Source organism: Mustela erminea, chromosome 1 (assembly GCF_009829155.1).
Source record: "Mustela erminea isolate mMusErm1 chromosome 1, mMusErm1.Pri, whole genome shotgun sequence".
Lineage (NCBI taxonomy): Eukaryota > Metazoa > Chordata > Mammalia > Carnivora > Mustelidae > Mustela > Mustela erminea.
Window position 1 is genome coordinate 186,535,337 of NC_045614.1, and position 18,335 is coordinate 186,553,671.

The window sequence follows — 18,335 nt, forward strand, 5'->3', positions numbered from 1 at the left end:
CCTCACTTACCTTCTATGTAAGATCTTTTTTTTAAATTTAAATTTAAATTTTTTTAAAGATTTTATTTATTTATTTGACAGAGATCACAAGTAGGCAGAGAAGCAAGTAGAGAAAGAGAGGGGGAAGCAGCCTCCTCGCTGAGCAGAGAGCCCGATGTGGGGCCCGATCCCAGGACCCCGGGATCATGACCTGAGCTGAAGGCAGAGGCTTTAACCCACTGAGCCACCCAGGCACGCCCTATGTGAGATCTTTAACTCAGTGTTATATCTCACTTATATGATGTATCATATGATCTTATAAGATCAAGTAAGTCTGGTTCTAGTGTTTTCTCCATCTTATGTACAACCAAAACTAATTCCTGAAACTCATGCAGTCCTAAATGTCATGACTCTGCTTTCTGTTACAAATGATCTTTATTAGTGTTAAAAGATAAACTGAGGCATATTAAACATTTTAAGAGTTTACTGGGAAAAAAAAATACTCAAATTGGGCAGTATCCAATCTAGCAGATAGTAAGGAACTCTGAGAAACTATACAAAATGAAAGACTTTTATAGATTGAAGATGAGTGGCAGGAGCTATCAGGCAGATTACCTAACCAGGACTGGTCAGGAGGTTCCTGACTGACTGGTTTAAGATACCACTTCTGGGAGAGCTGAAACTATAAGTTAAGTGTCAGGTTGGTGATGTGGGACTTAGGATAAGCAACACCATTTTTGGCCTATTGTCCTTTTGTTTGTTTGTTTGTTTTAAATATTTCCCCCATTTTGATAAGACTCAGCCTAACTGAGACACTTAATCAGAAATTTAAGGCATTCATGCTACTCTCAGCTAGAATTTGGGAGTTCTTGTAGTTTTTGCTAAATCTCTGTGTGGTATTCATAGGGCACTACGTTGGGGTCACATTCTTTAAGTTTATCATTTTTTTTTCTTTTTTCTATGTTTTACTTTTAGGAAGATCATTTGCTTGGTGGCTAGTGGCTATGAACACAGACCTAAAGCTTTGGGGAGATTACAGTGTATCAGAAAGACTACTGTGACTGTTATAAGTAGGATAAATCCCAATGTCTGGAGTACACTTTGAAGCCATGGTCACCAAGACCCAAACCAATCAGAATCAAATAAGCCTCTGTTGAAAGTCACTTTCTTAAGCCAACTGACTTGTTCAGTGATCTAGTGTAGCTGAGTTTCAGCTTTCCTAGAAGTATCAGTTCAAGGGCAGCAAGTGATGTTGGCTCTAGCAAAACATCTCCATGCTGAGTTAAAAGATAATCAAGAACTATCCTATTATCAAGAAAAACTTTGGCCAGAGAGTCTAGGGATCCCCCCCGCAGCTGTTTGTTTAATCACAGAATCTGCAATAGCTTCAAGAGTTAAGAAAGGTTTCTGATCAGAACCCCCTTTGCATTTACTCCTAACCAGGGGAGTAGGGAACCAAGGAAGCAAATTTTGAATCATAAGTACCTCCTGGTAATTCCCACTTGAGTGCATGGCTTGGGAGTAAAAAGGTGACAGCCATTGAGGCCAGTAAAATTTAAGTTTGTAAACCACATAGGTAATTTTATTCTAGTTATCCTAACCTTGTATCCCTTTCTTTGTCCAGAGCCTGGTTGCAAGATTCCCTGGGTTTGGCTTGCTAAACAGAGAGAGAGAAATGGGATCTCAAGTATGAGACCCTGACACAATAGAGAGCGGACTGAGTTTATTATAGAGGAAATGAAGCATTGGAAATCTAGGAGGAGTTTTTCATGGGCAGGGCTATGGGATTACCCACACAGCAAATATAACAGTTATTTGGTGGCTGGACTGGCCCACTGTGCAATGGCCTGAGATATATGAACTTTCTATGGCAGAGCAAGGAAAAAGGTGAACAAAAGAATCATAAAGACTTTCATGATATAAGAATTAGGAAAAAGATAGAGAGGGAAGGAGGAATGGAAACAAATGTTCTTGAGCTGACATCGTGGGAGAAAGCGGTCTATCGATATTGGCTACATCTCTTCCTAATCAATTTGATTTTGAGGTCTCCAGCATTTATCAGATGTCAGTTGGTGCCTTCTTCAGTTGTAAAATATGCACCCGAGTTTCAGCACTCTGCAGTTTGGAAGCAGTGTCATTGGTCAGAAGTACTTGTTTATGTCCTTTTCCTAATTTCACTCTTTCAAAGCATTAGAGTTAAAAAGAGCCTGTAGATGACAAATGACTAAAATTCCCATACTTAAAGATTTGATGATAGTTAATTATGATGGAATTGACAAAGAAATTTGGTTATTTTTGTGACATACAACATTTTAAGATAATAACTGGAATTATAAATGATAACTTTATACCAGGACTTATTAGATTATTAGAGATTTCTACATCTAGAACACATATTAATAACATACATTTATAAAATATAGTGTAAGAAGGCTTATCTCTTGATGATGCTTCCCATGTAATTTAACATATCAAACAAACCTAGTTAGTTTAATATGTCTCTTTTATAAGGTGAAAGACAAATATTTGAGATTTTTCTAGGAGCCCTCTGAGAAATCTCAGAGTTACTCTGAGATCAAAAAGATACCTTTTAGAATTCGATTTTGGAGGCTGCCAAAATGTCAAAAGGTCTAAACATTTGACTAAATAAGATCACATATCATTATGAAATAATACTTAATTATCTATTTAACAAAACTGCAATAGAATAAAGGTAATACAGAAGGTTACAAAGCTGTGAACAAAAGTTAACTATTTTAACACTGAAAAGATTGGGTTTTCTTAAATAATCAAAGATCTGACAATGGGAGGCACAGAAATTATTTTGCTAAGGAACAAAATCTTTGCTTTGCAAGTAGATTACCCAAGATGTTAAGCACGTGCACACACACACACACACACACACACACACACACCCCTTTCATGGTGTGCCATCAAAAGCAGACCGATATAGTCCAAGAACTGTCCTTTTAACTGAGAGAAAACCAATTCTAATTTTTACATTAAAATTCATTCCTTAAAAACTTAAATAAATTAGTTCCAATCTTAGCTTGACCATACATAAAATTTATTTACCAAGATTCCTTTCACATAAAACTTCTACAACTATTTTATGTCCATTAAGATTTTTGTGCTATTTTTTTCTCATTTTGAAACAACCAGTCATAATTCTTTCCTGCCTACTTTTCATATACAGTTGTTTCCTTTCACTCTTATTATTCTTAATAGTTTTGTATATGTTGATTAGTATTTTTAACCTTTAGAATTTTTTATTCCTAATGAAAAAAAATAAAAGTAGTGATCAGTTGTGGATTGTCTGTTATACCAGCATACTCTAGATTGGCAAATTTATAAAAACATTTTTTTTAATTTCTGGAAGTACGTTCTTTCTCATGGTAAAATTTTCAGTGTGGCATAAGACACGTTTCCTAATAGACAAAGATAATTTTAGTTCATTTGTAATAAGACAAAAGTAGATAAAATTTTTTCATTAATTAATATTTGTCTTTGGTTTTATTTGGAAATGATCTAGATAGTCAATGAATATCCATGCTTTAGCTTCTTTCAGTATAACTTTTAAGCTTTCAAGTTACCAAGGGTCTAGAGATTGCAGAGGTGGTTTTATTCCAGTTATCTTTGTCCTGTGTCCCCTTGTACAGAGCTTGGATACAAAATTCCATGGGTTTGGGATTGTTAGCCTGAGTAGGAGAATGGACCCTCAGACTTAGGGAGTCTAACACAATAGCGAAGGGATTGAGCTTATTCCAAAAAAGATTTTGGAAAATATTTTAAAGTAGAAACATAAGGTATTGTTATTGTTGAGAAGTTTGTTTGTAAACTTTTAACTTACTGATATCTATTTAATTTATTCTTAAACAATTATGTTTAGATTACTTATGAAAATGTCATGAGACATTAAACAGCCAACCATCATTATAAATTATCTTTTTTGTCGACAAATTCTATAACAGAGATAATATGAATTTATTTGACTTTTAGTAAACCTAGGTAGAATAAAAATATATTTAATGCTGATAACACTTCTTCTTTTTCCCCTTCCCCATCCCCTTCTTTGTCCTCTTCCCCCCTCCCCCCTCCTCTTCCCTCTCCTCCTCCTCCATCTTCTCCTCCTCCTTCAGAATTTTCTTGTTTCCTAGAAAGTTATCATACTTACATCTGAAAAGACACAGAGAAAGATGTGAGTTCCTCCAAGAAGAACTTTTGTTCTCTAATTCCATATATTTTATAATATCTTCCAAGCCTTTTGAGACAAATAAAGGAGGTTCTGTGATTGATTAAAAAAGGTTGTAGGGGGGCTTTGAATTGCTTTTAGAGTTGCATTTCTATTCTTAGAAGACTTCATTTGTAAATCAAGTACAGTTATTTTTAATTCCTTGGAGAATGGAGTTGCAACCTGAATTATATCAAGACTGACCCACCCATCTAAGTACACTTTCTTGAGTTTACTTCTTTATATCAAGGAAATGTTCTTCAGCTAAGGTGGAAATCAAACAATTTCTATGTTCTAGATTTAGAGCTGTGTGTCTTTGGAATGTTTTAGTAAATCCTTCAGTAAAGGCTCCAGAATGCCCACCACCCTGCCATATATATTGTTTCATTTATCTTAGGAAAGAAGACATTAAAAAAGTTTCTATAAGGCTCTGAATATCAGCTTCCAATTGGGCCAACTCCTTACCATAGAGTTACTTAAAACCAACAGTAAGTCCTTTTGGATATCTTACCAGGTTTCAACCAGGACAAACAGTAAATAATCCTTGTAATATTGAGCAACCCCATGAGCACAAGAAGCATCTTTAAAGAGGATGCAAAAGACACTACTCTTCTGAGATCCAGAGTCATTCCCAAAGATAACCAAAAGAAAGACTTAGACAATTCCTTTGAGAGCTGGCAATAGTGAGTAGAACCCTAGCTGTAAATGGAGTGTAGTTCATATATCTGTCCAACTTTATGTTTAAACCCCAGCCTGACAGTTGCCAGTGTAAGCAATCAGGGCACAAAATGAGATAAGATGGTAATAGCTATCCTTGGGAAAGAAAGGATCTACATCTGATGGGTACTTGAAGGCAAATTCATGAGTAACAATTTGAAGATCTGATTATCACTTTTTGTTGTTGCCTGTCAATCTGAATTTGGAAAGGAATGTACAACATTAAATTTTGCATTCCTCTCTTGACCAGGCATCACAGATAGAAATCTGGGAGAGCTTTGGTAACATTCTCATTTGCTGGCTTTTGCTAGTTTGCCTAGGATCCTGCTCACAGGCTGTGGAATAAATGGGATGTTTCAACCAGTCTCATCCTGGTCACTGGATATTGTTGAGGAAGAAAAATAATGTTCCCTCTACGCTTTGTGATGAGTACTTGACCAAGACGCCTTTTTCTCTAACTAAGATAAATGTATAAGCTTGTTCGGGTTAAAAATTCTCTACTGTGGCCACTGTAATTCAATATTTGGTAAGGTTAACTGTGTTCAGGCTTAAAAAACAAAATTTTAGTCACCTGAGGCTTCACATGGGACTCAGTTTGGTTTTTAAGTCAGACTCAGTTTGATCCTGGACCCAAAATGGTTTCTAAGTAAGAACTAGTTTGACCCTGGACCCAGGACTAGTTTGACACTGGACCCATATTATAATACTTAATGAAGTTGAACCTAGTCTGACTCCAGCTGGTTTCCAGATCCAGTATGGAAAATGAAATGCTCAAATAAAGTTATAACACATAGCTTATAACATAAAAGCCACATAGCTATGATCTCTGAGGGACTTACCCACTACCTCAAGAGGCAGTGAGAAAACAGTGAAGTCAAGGGACTTATCTATACCTATTTGATTGTTGCTCCTGGGGGCTCTCTGGGATCTCCAGTTACCTCTTTTGATACTAGAAGTGTTAAAAGGTAAACTGAGGCATATAAAAGGTCCAGTTTATTTGAGAAAAAAATCAATCTTAATTGGGCAGCATCTAATCTAGCAGAGAGAAAGATCTCAGAGTTGTAGTAAACCTGAAACTTTACAGGCAGAAGGGAGAGGGAACAAGGAAGTTACACTAGATGATAAAGTGGGTTGGTTTTTACAAGATTACTTTAGGGGAAAATAATAGAATTTGCTGATCAGGCAATTCCTGATTAGTTTAAGATTCCATTTCTGGGAGAGCCAAAACTGTGAAGTCTCAGTTTGGTGACATGTGGTTTTGCATGAATGATTCCATATGGGATCTATTGTCTTTGTCTTTATTGTTGTTGGCTTGTTTATTAACATTAGATAAACTAATCTGTGATAGCTAAGTATCTTCTTAATTACCTAGGCAATATGATTTTTGAAAGTAGCTTAAGTGTATCTTTCTGGAATAATACTTAATCAATGACTCTATACTAGAAATTTCAGATTCACTGTGATTTAACAGGGAAGATATTGGGGTGAGGAAAGAGTCGTAGTATTACATAAATTTGATCTGCTATCAACTATGTCTATTTTATGCCCTTTTAACATTAATTTGAACTATGTAATTAAGTCAGAGGTGGAACTACTGATTCAGAAGAGAGCTGGAATGCTGCTCACTTCGATTTTCCACTGCTCAGCATCTCTTTCTAATCAGCTCCATGCTGGGAGAGACATTATTATCTCTGAAACTGATAAAAGATAGCCCCACCTCCTGTTGTCTGTTTCCTGTTAAGCTTCTTGTTCATATTCAGAGAGCCCACAGAGAAGATACTGAACGACCTACAGGTGTCTTCAGACCAAGCTGATCACTAGAGCGAAACATCCTAATGGCTGTTTCCGTTCCATTCTGTGTTTCTAATTGGCTCCAACATGCCTGTTACAGTCTTTTTGCCCATTTTTTTCCTTCTAACCTTTTGTGACTTAATTTGGTTTTGTGGTACTTATAAAGAAAGATTGGAGATAGCATGTTTCAAGTCTAAAGATCACCAAGCATATTAGAGCTCTGCTTCTTTGACTTTTCTAAGAGGGCATCTGGAATAATACTTGTTTTCTGGAAAGGCTGATGTTTGCTTGGCGATCTTACCACTCTGCGAAGATTATTCTTCAGTAATATTCTCTGGCTAATGACAACACATATTCTATCTCTGTGCTTGTGCTGATGGTTCTTTACACTTAATTGCTTAATTTTCTTTCACAGCTCATTAGAAACTGTTTTTCTCCTATAGTAAGTTTTGGTACCCTATTATGCATTCAACAAATATGTACTGACCACTTTCTAACTGCTAAGAATCATCTTAGACCCTGGGCTTACAATGATAGTAAGAAAATATAGATTCTGTTCCTCTTGTCATGAAGTTTTCATTAGCTGAATTGTTATTTAAAAATGTAAAATTAAAAAAAACAAAAATGTAAAATTACCATAGTTTTATGTGGATAGGGAATGTGTGTATTGACAAGTGTGCATGAGTTAGTAGATTTTACCACACCTGGAGAACAGGCAAGGCTTCAGTAAGAAAATGATTTTTGTGGCAAATTCTGGAAGCAAAGTAAAAATTAAATTAGAGGAATGGAGGAAGAAAGGCTATACATAAATGCTCTATTGCAGAATGAAGCATGTGTTATTTGAAGAATTTATGGAAAGCAGGGGACAAGCTAAAGGTAGAGAGATTGGTAGAAATGAGATCATGAAGAAATCAGCTATTGAGGGATTTGTAAGCCATATTAAGAATTTTTGGCCTTTCCCAGAATCATAATAAATGAGTAAAGACTTTGTGCTCAGTTTGGGGAACACAATCAGAAGATTGTTCTGCCTGCAGCATAGAGACTAGGAGAAAGTTTAGATGCAGGGTGCCCAATTAAGAAGCTATTACCATAGCAGAAAGCAGACATAAAAGTAAATGAAAATAGGCTAGTGTGGTTGAACTTATTGGAAAGAAGGAGATAAACTCAAGGAATATGTAAAAAGTAGCATCATTACATGTGGGGATGGATTGGATATGGGTGTGAAGGTTGTGGAGAGGGAAAGGATGGTATTAAGGATATTGCCTAGTTTTCTGAGCTGAGAGCACACAAGGCTTTGGGGAATAGATCATGGATTCTGTTTTGGACAATATTGAGTTTGAGATAACTTTGAGAAACCTAAGTTAATATTAAAAAGAAAAAAATGGTTGTGTGTGTGGGTTTCTAATAGAGAATGTCTAGGCCACTGCAAAGTGTGAACCATCTGCTTACATGTGATAATTAAACCTATGTTCTTTTGTATTAGTGATGTACAAATATGGACTCATTTAATCTTTGTGACAACGCAATGAAATACATACCATTATAATCCCCGTCTTAAAATATATGGTAACACTGAGATAAAATGAGGTGAAGCTCTTGCCATGATGACAAAGCTCATGAGTGTCAGAGCTGAGATTTAACCCGGGCAGGTTGGAAAAAAACATTCATATTCTTAATCATCTGTTATGCCACCTGTCATGAATGAAATTGTTTAAGGAGTAATTATGGTTTGATTAAAGGGCCTATGGCTGAGCTTTGAGGAATTCAAACATGCAAAGACTAAGAGATGAGTCCAAAAAGGAGACTAGGAAGAAGCCAGAAACGTAAGAAGAGAACCAGGAGGGTATGGTGTCTTGAAAATTAGAGTGTTTTAAGATGTAGAAAATATCAAATACTCCCAAGAATTCGAGCCATATCAGATCTAGGGGAAACCCAAACTTTGGATTTAGGGCACTGTAGTTTATTGGTGACTTTAATGAGAGTCTCCCTCAGAGTACTAGGGGGGAACCCAGTTTGGAGGGAATTGAGGAATGAGTGAAAAAGTGTGGAAGAAGAGAGGAAAAACAACTCTTTCTAAAACTTTGACTTCGGCAACAAGATAACTAGGTTTATAACTGGAGTAGATTGGGGGCAGGGCAGATGTTTGCTTTGTTTTGTTTTAAAGAAGGGTTTAGAATGTGTTTCAGAGTCTAAAAACAAGGAGAGGTTGAACATGGCTTCCAGGACATCCCACTCTGCTGGATTTTATACTTCCTCACTCAACACTCCATCTCAGTTTTTCCTTCTGGCTTCTTCTCAGCTTCCTGGCTTTTTATTGTGAGGGTATCTCAGGGATCAGATCATGAATAGTTCTCTTCTCAATCTACATGCAATCCCTTAGTGGTTTCATACAATTTTTCTAGTGCATCTAGAACTGAATACCTGATTTTTTTCTCCAGCATGCTTTGTCCATATTCTTTCCTATATCAGTAATGGTTATTTCACCCTTCTATGTATTCAGGCCAAAATAGTTGGAGTCATTCTTTGCTCTTTTGTCTTCCACCCATTTCCCAGCTCTTCTGTAAATCTGATAGTTCTGTCTTCTGAATCCTACCACATCCTCTGATATCACAATGGTCCAGGTCCTGCTGTCTCTCAGTCAACTTATTACAATAGGCTCCTATCTCTTCTTCTTACCTCCATGTGTCCCTACTTGTTTAAATTTGAACAAAGAAACCACAGTGATCGTGTTAAAAAGTGACCAGTCATGGGCACCTGGGTGGCTCAGTAGGTTAAGCCTCTGCCTTCAACTTGGGTCATGATCTCAGGGTCCTGGGATCAAGACCCACATCAGGCTCTCTGCTCAGTGGGGAGTCTGCTTCAGACTCTCTCTGCCTGCCTCTCTGCCTCCTTGTGATTTCTCTTTCTGTCAAATTGAAAAAAAAAAAAGAAAAATCTTAAAAAAAAAAAAGTGAGCCAGTCCTATTACCAGTTTTTAGAAAATTGAGGTATATTTTACAAACAGTGAAATGTACCAACCTTAAGTGTAGGATTTGATGAGATGTAAGAAATATAGTTGTGTAATCCATATCCCTGGGAAGAAATCAACTATTTCTATCCTTCATGACTTTTTTCATATGCAGGTTAGTATTTTGGTAATGATGCAAGGACCCCTTAAATGCAGAATTCTAGAGTACCTGTTCTGTACAGATCCCTCTTACCTGTCTTCTCAACTTAGTGAAACCACCTTTCTCTCTTTGGGATTCCCTCTCTTGTATCATGGTATATAAAGTGCTTATCTTATATAACATGGTACTATAAAGTACTGAAAAGGCAGAAGAATGGAAGGATAGTGGAATTTACCTTCCTAGTTTTCCTTCACTCAGCTCTGTGTTGTCTGTTGTATAACGTCTGAAAACATAGTTTCATATATTTTGTTTAAATTTGTGTTTAAATCTCTCCTAGAGAGGGGAGAGGGAAGGCTAGTCTTGTGTCAGTTACTCCATCATAACCGGAAATGGAAAATACTTCACTGTTGACGTATCAGGCTACCTCACGACCTTTTAGGTCACAAAAGGTCTCTATATATTTATATTACTCTATTACTTTTTAAAATTCTCCTGACTTAACTTTGGTACTTACTCTGACACGTGGACTTTGCATAAGTAGTATCATTGCCTGTACTTTGAGCCATAGTTCTTCATTCATGCTTGTCTCATGGCATTTAGCTCATTTGGGTAGCTAGTTATATGTGCTTGCATTATCCTTCATACAAGACCGTAAACTTTTCAACAGTAGAAAGCAGCATGCTATAAATATTTATAGGATTGAATTGAATATATCAGAGAACCAAGTGAATAAGAATGAATTTTGATGATTATGATTTTATGGTGAACTAACTGTAGGCCCAGGAGATGAAGAAATCTGTTAAATTTTTAATTACTTTTGGGATGTTGTGGGTAGCTAATACATATTTATTGGCTGACAGGCAGGACAGGCTCCACAATAAGGAACCCATGACAGTTGAGTTAAATATCCAGAAGTTCTGAGTATTTGCTGACATTCTATTCCCATTTTCACAACTAAATCCTATCCAAATACTTTCCCTCCAACAGTGTGAGTTGGGATGAAAATGACCCCACTAATTAGCCAGTGTGTGCCTGGCCTCTGTCAGGCTAATTTAATGGAAAACAATTATAAAGGAAACCATTTGTTATTGTTTTTATTGTTACTTTACTTTTGTGTGGAAGCCGGAATCCTGTTTGTCATGGAGGGGCTTGATTGGAAGTTGATAGAATATGCAAGAATAGTCTATTTAAATTGCTTTCTCAAAAGAGTTAGGCAATCCCAAACAAAATGAAAGCAAAACAAAACACATACCCTAATGAGAAGCAGAATAGAAGGAAATTGATTTTCTGACTGTTGAGCCTAACCAGCTACTCATAAATTTATCAAACTGGTCTGTGGGGCTACCTAACAATTGATTGTGTAACTCTGATATTGGTAATGTAATACATGAAAGAAATCAAATCGATGCAAAGCACCAATGTGAAGCACCACAAAATGAAATTATCTGGTCTGCTCTGTTGTGGCCTTTATCCCATGGAAAATTTTGTGGTATTCATGGTTAAACTATTAGTCAACCCCTTTAAAGTTTATGCCACTTCATTTCAAATAGTAAATGCTTATTCTTATTACTGTTTTACAATGTTGGACAGGCAGATAGTAATGTCATAATAAATGTTACTGCTTCCCAGTTTTAAAGTTACTAAGAGTATCTTAGAAATAGATAACGAAGCCTGCCAGATTTGTAAATGAAAGCTTTCTAGAAAATAGCATTGTTTGGGACATGTTGGAAGCAATAATATGAGAAACATATATGTTGCTATGGGCTATACACATAAGTTTTTTTTTTTTTCCCATTCTGGTGTGGAAATAAGTGAATAAATATTGAAATTACACTGCTCTAGAAGTGCATTTTATTTATCATGCACACTATACCTCAGGCCTTTGTCATTTAAGAGACAGAATTATACACAATTCTTCTGTGTTTGAGGTTTTAGAGTTATTCTAGGCCTCTGACCGTACTAAAGTATTCACAATTCTTGAAAGATAAGCAGTAGTCTGATCTCTAGAAGAGTAATCTGACATCTAAAGAGATATTTAAGCAAAAAGAAGGGTCATACTTTAGGAAAAATTGGTGTAATTATTGCTGGATATCCTGAGTTGCTGTTGATGAGCACATATACTTGAATATTTCTTAAAGCTAATGTGTTTTGGTTGCATTTCAGTTATTACTAGTACAAAATTCTAAAGGACATTAACTGTATTTGTGTTGTTTCCTAGACAATTACATGGAAATAAGATCCTTAATAGACACTTTTGTTATTAATGCCATCATAGAATTAACCTAATGTGATTATACCTTAGAAAGGTCAAGAAGTTAATACCTACACAACCAAATGTTGGAAATCCCAAAGGAAAGGGAAAATGAAGAAGCAAAAGTGCTTTCTCAACAAAAGAACCTCATTAACACTGAGTAATGATTTATACAAATTGGGGAAATGACAAGTAACAGATGGGAAGATGAACAAAATGAGCACCTAAAAATCACATTCTAGCCAGGTAAGTCGGTGGTTCACAACCCTACAGATGGGAATATTTTAGGAAGATTTTGAAAAATACCTATGCAGAAATCCCATTCCCCACCCACTCAGTTATGATTTCATTGGTCTAGGTCCAGCTTAGGCATCTGAGGCCTTAAAATCACCCCTAGTGTTGCTAATAAGCCAACAAGTTTGAGAAGCACTGATTTATGTCTCTTTTATGAAAATGTTATGATAATTAAGATAGAAAACTAGAGAAAGAGTTTAGTTTATTTTAAATATATACATAAGTATATGAGTATCATTATAGAAAGCCAGATTAAAAAATAAAACATCAGTTTTTCCTTTTCCTAGTTAAATATGGGGGCTAATTATGGCTTCCTTTTTTCTCATTCCCTCACAGATACATTATGAAAATGAAGGCTTGAAATATGTGGCTGCTGTCAATGGATTAAAAGGCACCATGCCAAGCTAACCCCAAATTACACAGAACTAGGATTTACCATTTTTATTACAGCTCCTTGTTAATTCTGTCTACATGGCAAAACTCTTATAGAAGGGGGATTATTCATAATATTTAAATTTATTGTCTAGTGAGATAGATCTATGGGATTACACATTAGTGGAGGCATCATTGTTTTTTTCATGCATCTATAATTTGAGGAGGAAAAAAAAAATCTAGCCCACATAATGCAGATTAAGGTGATGGTCCAGTAGAATTTTTCACCTTAAATCTTTTCAAAATAACATCACTGCTTAATTGTGCTGATGGCTGGGGATTCATTACACTTACTTCTGTGATAGTTAATAAGGAGACTTTTGACTGACGTATGGTAAAGGAAATAATCTTCAAGTAGCACATCTATTTTGTTCTACAGCCTAGATTTGTCTATTAATTCTGCTTACTTTGTGAGAATTGCTGATCTATAATGTTCACTTTAGGCAGCTTTCTTCTCTGATTATACCTCTTAAATGAGCTAATCTTACCTTTGTATAGGCAAGGAAAATTGTCCTGCTTTGTTATCAAGTTTACCTTAAAGGCAGCTGGCGGAGGAGAAAGTGAATGTCACCTAACACTGTGTATTACTTGATGGTTATTCATTTGACATGTTTATATTTCTCCCTAGGCATACCAATTAAGAGAGTTCACCTGCTTCTGTTAGAAAATTGAGAATGGGCTGCTAAAACCAACCACAATGCCCAAGGTCATTGTCTATTAGAGTAAATTGCCCAATTACAGAGTCGGTTGCAGAAACAATAGGGAAAACATGATAAAAAATACTTTAATTAGTGATGTCTCACTAATAGACTGGCTCCTTCCTACACTGTCTGGACAATAAGATTTAGCTAATCTTTTCATTTCTTCAGGCTGAAGTCTTGGCAGGATCATTGTGTAGGAGAGGCTAACAAATATTTCAAGGCTGCCCATCTCACACCTACAAAATGCTTATGATAGCCAGGAGCTGTTCTAAACAGTAGACATCTTCTAACGAAGTCTTCGCAACAATCTGAGAGGGTAGAAATTGGTATTGTCCCCATTTTATAGGTGAGGGAACTAAGTTATTGAGAGCAGACTAGAAAGAAATGTTAGTTCAATTATTTTAGAGCTGAACTGAATTTGATTTAAGATTTAAGAGCAGTTTCTTTCTTTGATAAACAATTAGTGCTCTAATGGATTTAATTACTTCCCCAAAAGATCTGTTTAATCCTAAACCCTGGGACCTGTGAATATAACCTTATTTGGAAGTAGGATTATTGTGTATATAATCAAGCTAAGAGGCTATATTGGATGAGGGTGGGCGCACACAGAAAGGGAAGATGGCCCTGTGAAGACAGAGGCAGAAACTGGAGTGATGTAACTATAAACCAAGGAATACCAAGGATTACAGACAACCACAAGCTGAAAGAGGCCACAACGGATTCTTCCCTTAGAGTCTTCAGACAGATCATGGCCCTGTTGACACCTGGATTTTGAGCTTCTAGCCTCTAAAACTTCGAGAAAATAAATTTCCACCTTGCTTCTTATGGCAGCCCTAGGAAATGAAAACACTATTGCTATTATTGTATAGTGGTGTTTTTTACTTTATCTGTTTACCAAGATGAGGAATTGCTTAGTTTATTCATACTCATTCCTTTACTCTCTCCTTATCATCCTTTCTCTCTCTCTGAGTTTTCCTTCTTTTCTCCCCACACTCTCATCTCTTTTTTGATTTTAGAGTCAGAAAAATTTCCCCTAGAAATCTAAATATACATACAATTTACTTATTGATTTATTTTTGTAATATTCAAGAGCCTCCCCGAGATAAGTGACCCGAAGGATACTCAGGGAATATTCAGGACATATGTACAGAAGAATAAATTGTTGAGTTATATCTCCCTGGGCTGACAATCAAAACCCGGTAAGGGAAGGACTCCCAGCTCAGGAAATCTTAACTTTCATTTTCCTTTGTGGCTCTGCTCTTCTGACAATGGCAATACAGTACATTTCTTTAGCACAGAAACTCAAAACTGATACAGTGGGCCAAAAATGTGGTGCTAAAAGTAGAAGCATCACAACTTCATACCCAGATATTAGATGGAAGACTATGGTCCAATTTTTCCCTATATCGTTTCTATTTATCTTCTGACTCCAAGTGATCTAATATTATCATTACAACTAAATTATGATCATTGTGCCTCTTGCCAAGACAATTTCTTAAATTCTTTTACTTTGTTTTGACCTTTGTATATATACAGGTTTTTGTTTTGTTTTGTTTTTGGTTTTTTGAGATTTTATTTATTTATTTATTTACTGGGGAGAGAGAGAATGAGAGAGGGGGAAGATCATCTCGGAATCTGATGTGGGCCTTGATCCTAGGACTCTGGTATTATGACCTGAGCTGAAGGCAGTCAGTCACTTAATCAACTGAGACACCCAGGCACCCCCCATTTTACTTTTCTTTTCTTTTACTTTTTTTTTCCTTTTTACATAATGGGTGTGTTACGTTCTAAACACTGCTGCTAGGTGCTGGGGATCAAACATGAATGGAGAAATTAGCTGGGAGGATATAGCTGAGCAGAGACTTTATGAACATGCTGAAAATTTATGAAAGAGAAACAACAGAGAGTTCAATCCATGTTTTCCTCCAGGTGCATGTGGGGGGGCCCTCTCCACACCCCTAGCCCCCTACCGTGTTCTCAAGGTTTTGTTCCTGCAGCATTGATATCCGTGTCACCTCTCAATTCAAGGCTTTTATTTCCCTCTAATCTACCTATCCAGCGGCAAGTTGGAGCTGTCCAAATCCTGATTTTCCGCAGCCTTACTCAGGTCACTGTTTTGCTCCCTCCTATTCCACTCTTGTACTCATACTCCTCCTGGCTTTCAGAAGAGTCTCTCCTTCAGCATACAAATAAGCTCATGTTTCTTAAACCTTAGAAATCATCCTTGTTCAGATTGTCATTTTTTTTATAACACCTTTCTCACTTTTCAGAAATCTTCCACATGAAGTTCCTTACCTCTAATTCACCTCTCGATTCACTTTGTTCTCACCTCCCTTCCCCACCTCATACAAAGTCTACTCACCAGTATCAGCTCCCCTGTTGTGCTTCATCTCTTACTCTCCTGGTCGGATTCCCCCCCCCCACCTTTGTAATCCTTTCACTCTGAATCAAACATCTGTCTTACATACAGTGAAGTTAACAAAATGAGTTATTGTGAGAAGAGCATAAAGGGATCTTAATTTGGAGACAACAAGAAGATAGAGAATGGGTGAAACCAGAGTATGTTTTTCCCTACTGACCTCAGGAGATTTACTTCAGTGGCCCTAAGAGTATTGGTCAATCCAGCCATGGCTCTCAAGGAGCTAACAATGCCAAGTTAAATAGAACAGGTACATTGGATATGCTACCTGTCTACTCCACACGTGTTTCCAGAAGTGACTCCCTTATTTAAATAATATTTAATAAGATTTAATTTAATAATAAGATTTAATTTTAATAAGATTTTGTACCTTCTTTTGGGGTGTGTGTGTGTTTGTGTGTATGTCTGAGTGGTGGGATAATAAGAGGGTTTTTAATAATGGACTATACAGCTACACTTTGCTAGTATTATACTCTCTATTTTTAATTCTTAGAGAACTCATGTAACTTTATGCTTTAAACCACCACCTGCATTCTGATACTAAAATATATGTCCCTAGCCCATACCTCCCTTCTGATTTACCAATAGTTAGTGGCTTTTTTGATGTGGCAACTTGACTAGCTTCTGTACTCAATCAAACATTAATCTAGTTGTTGTTGTGAAGGAATTTTGTAGATGTAATTAAAGTCTCAAATCAGCTGACTGTAAATAAAGGATAATATTCTGGATAATCTGGGTGGACCTAACTTAATCACTACGTAGGAGGTTGAGGCAGAGTTGAGGCTTCTGAGAGAGGGGGAGAGAGAAGGGAGAGGGAGATAAAGGGAGTTCTGTGGATTTTGGCTGTTCTTTGCCACCCCAGTCCTTATAATCATGTAAACCAATTTCTTATAATGAATCTTTCTCTCTCTCTTTCTCTTTATATATATCTTTCTCCCTATCCATATATGTATCATGATATCTATAAACAGACACAGATACAGATAGATACAAATATCTATCTATATAAATATATATCTATAAATATATTTGATATCCTGTAGGATATATATATATCTCCTACTGGTTCTGCTTCTCTGGTTGAACTATGACTGATTCAGTTATTATTCACTTATTCTCCACTTGAGTGTTCCATAGATAAGTCAAGCTCAGTATATCAGCATTTAGCTTTGCTCCTGGAAAAGAGTATGTGCGTATGAATCTTTGCTGAATTAGATGTATTAACAAAAGTCCAGTGCTACATTGTCATCCTCCCCAGTTCAGTTTTCTCTTGTCCCTATCTCATTATTGGTACCATCAGCCAAAGACCCATGCTTCATATTAGAACATTTCTTTTCTTTTCCAAACCTGATCATTCAGGTTCCAAGTCCTAAAGTATTTTTCATCTTTTTTCCATCTCTCTTGCCTTAGATCAGTTTAGGCAATAATGCCTTAACTACTTCCTGCCTTCAGGAGGACATTTTCTTCCTTGAATCTGAGTGTTCTTTCTCAAGTGCAAGTCTAGTGAGCCTACCTTCACATTTTCAGTGTTAAAATAGTTCCCCATACCTTATTTGAAAATACAGCTTAAACTGCAAATGTGCTTTGCAGTTTGGCTCCTGAGTGCCTCTAACCTCACTTATAAATTCCTCACTCAAGTTCTGAGCTCTAACCTTATAAACAGATTCCATTTTTTGAATTTATTATGCTGTTTTCTAACTTTGCCTTCAGAGTCTCGCTGCTTTCTCTATCAGGAACACACTTCCCAATTCCTTAATTGCCTACTTTAAGGCTACTCACCCTTGAGATTCATCTTCAGCTTGAAAGCTTTCCTCAGGAAGAATTCCTTCCTTCTCTCCTCCCCAGGCATTCTATTAGCTGTTCCCTTTCTAAGAAGCACCCTGTCTGTTCCCACCTCCACTACAGCACTTCTCACACAGTTTCCCAATCAGTGGTTTCCTGATTTGTCTTCCCTATTGAAGAAATGTAAGCACTTTGAGGTTAGGAAACATGTTGAATTCAATTTTGTGTTGTCAGTGCCTATCTTAGTGTTTTGGAACTTAGTTTTTACAGTGTATTTTTTTGAATAAATGAATAAATAAAATCTGCATCTTGAAAATCACTCTCTTCACCTGCTACATAAAACCATGTTCATTATTCACTGAGAAACAGAGTCATAATCTGCTCATCTGCCCTTTCATCCTCCATGGAATGTCTCTGACTTCTCTTGTCTTACTGGAAGCAGTATTTCAGCTCCTTTTCAAGCGGATGATTTCATTTTGTCTTTTTCTTCCCTCTTCCCCCCCCTTCCACACAGTAATATAAATCTCTTTCCCACTGATGTTCTTGATCTTAATTTTCATACATAAGGAGGTATTCTCTGTCCTCAAACTTAAAATCTCAGACCTGTTTTCTTGTTCCCTTATGTTTCTTG

At 36.5% G+C, this 18,335-nt stretch overlaps 1 long non-coding RNA gene across 1 annotated transcript in view; it reads right to left on the bottom strand.

The window, feature by feature from the left end:
* LOC116595637 overlaps positions 1-17,780 on the bottom strand; it is a 90,111-nt gene extending 72,331 nt beyond the window's left edge. Inside the window, exon 1 of the long non-coding RNA XR_004287786.1 lies at positions 17,702-17,780. This is a non-coding gene — a long non-coding RNA (uncharacterized LOC116595637). The remainder of the gene's footprint in view (positions 1-17,701) is intronic.
* Between the last annotated feature and the right edge of the window lie 555 nt (positions 17,781-18,335).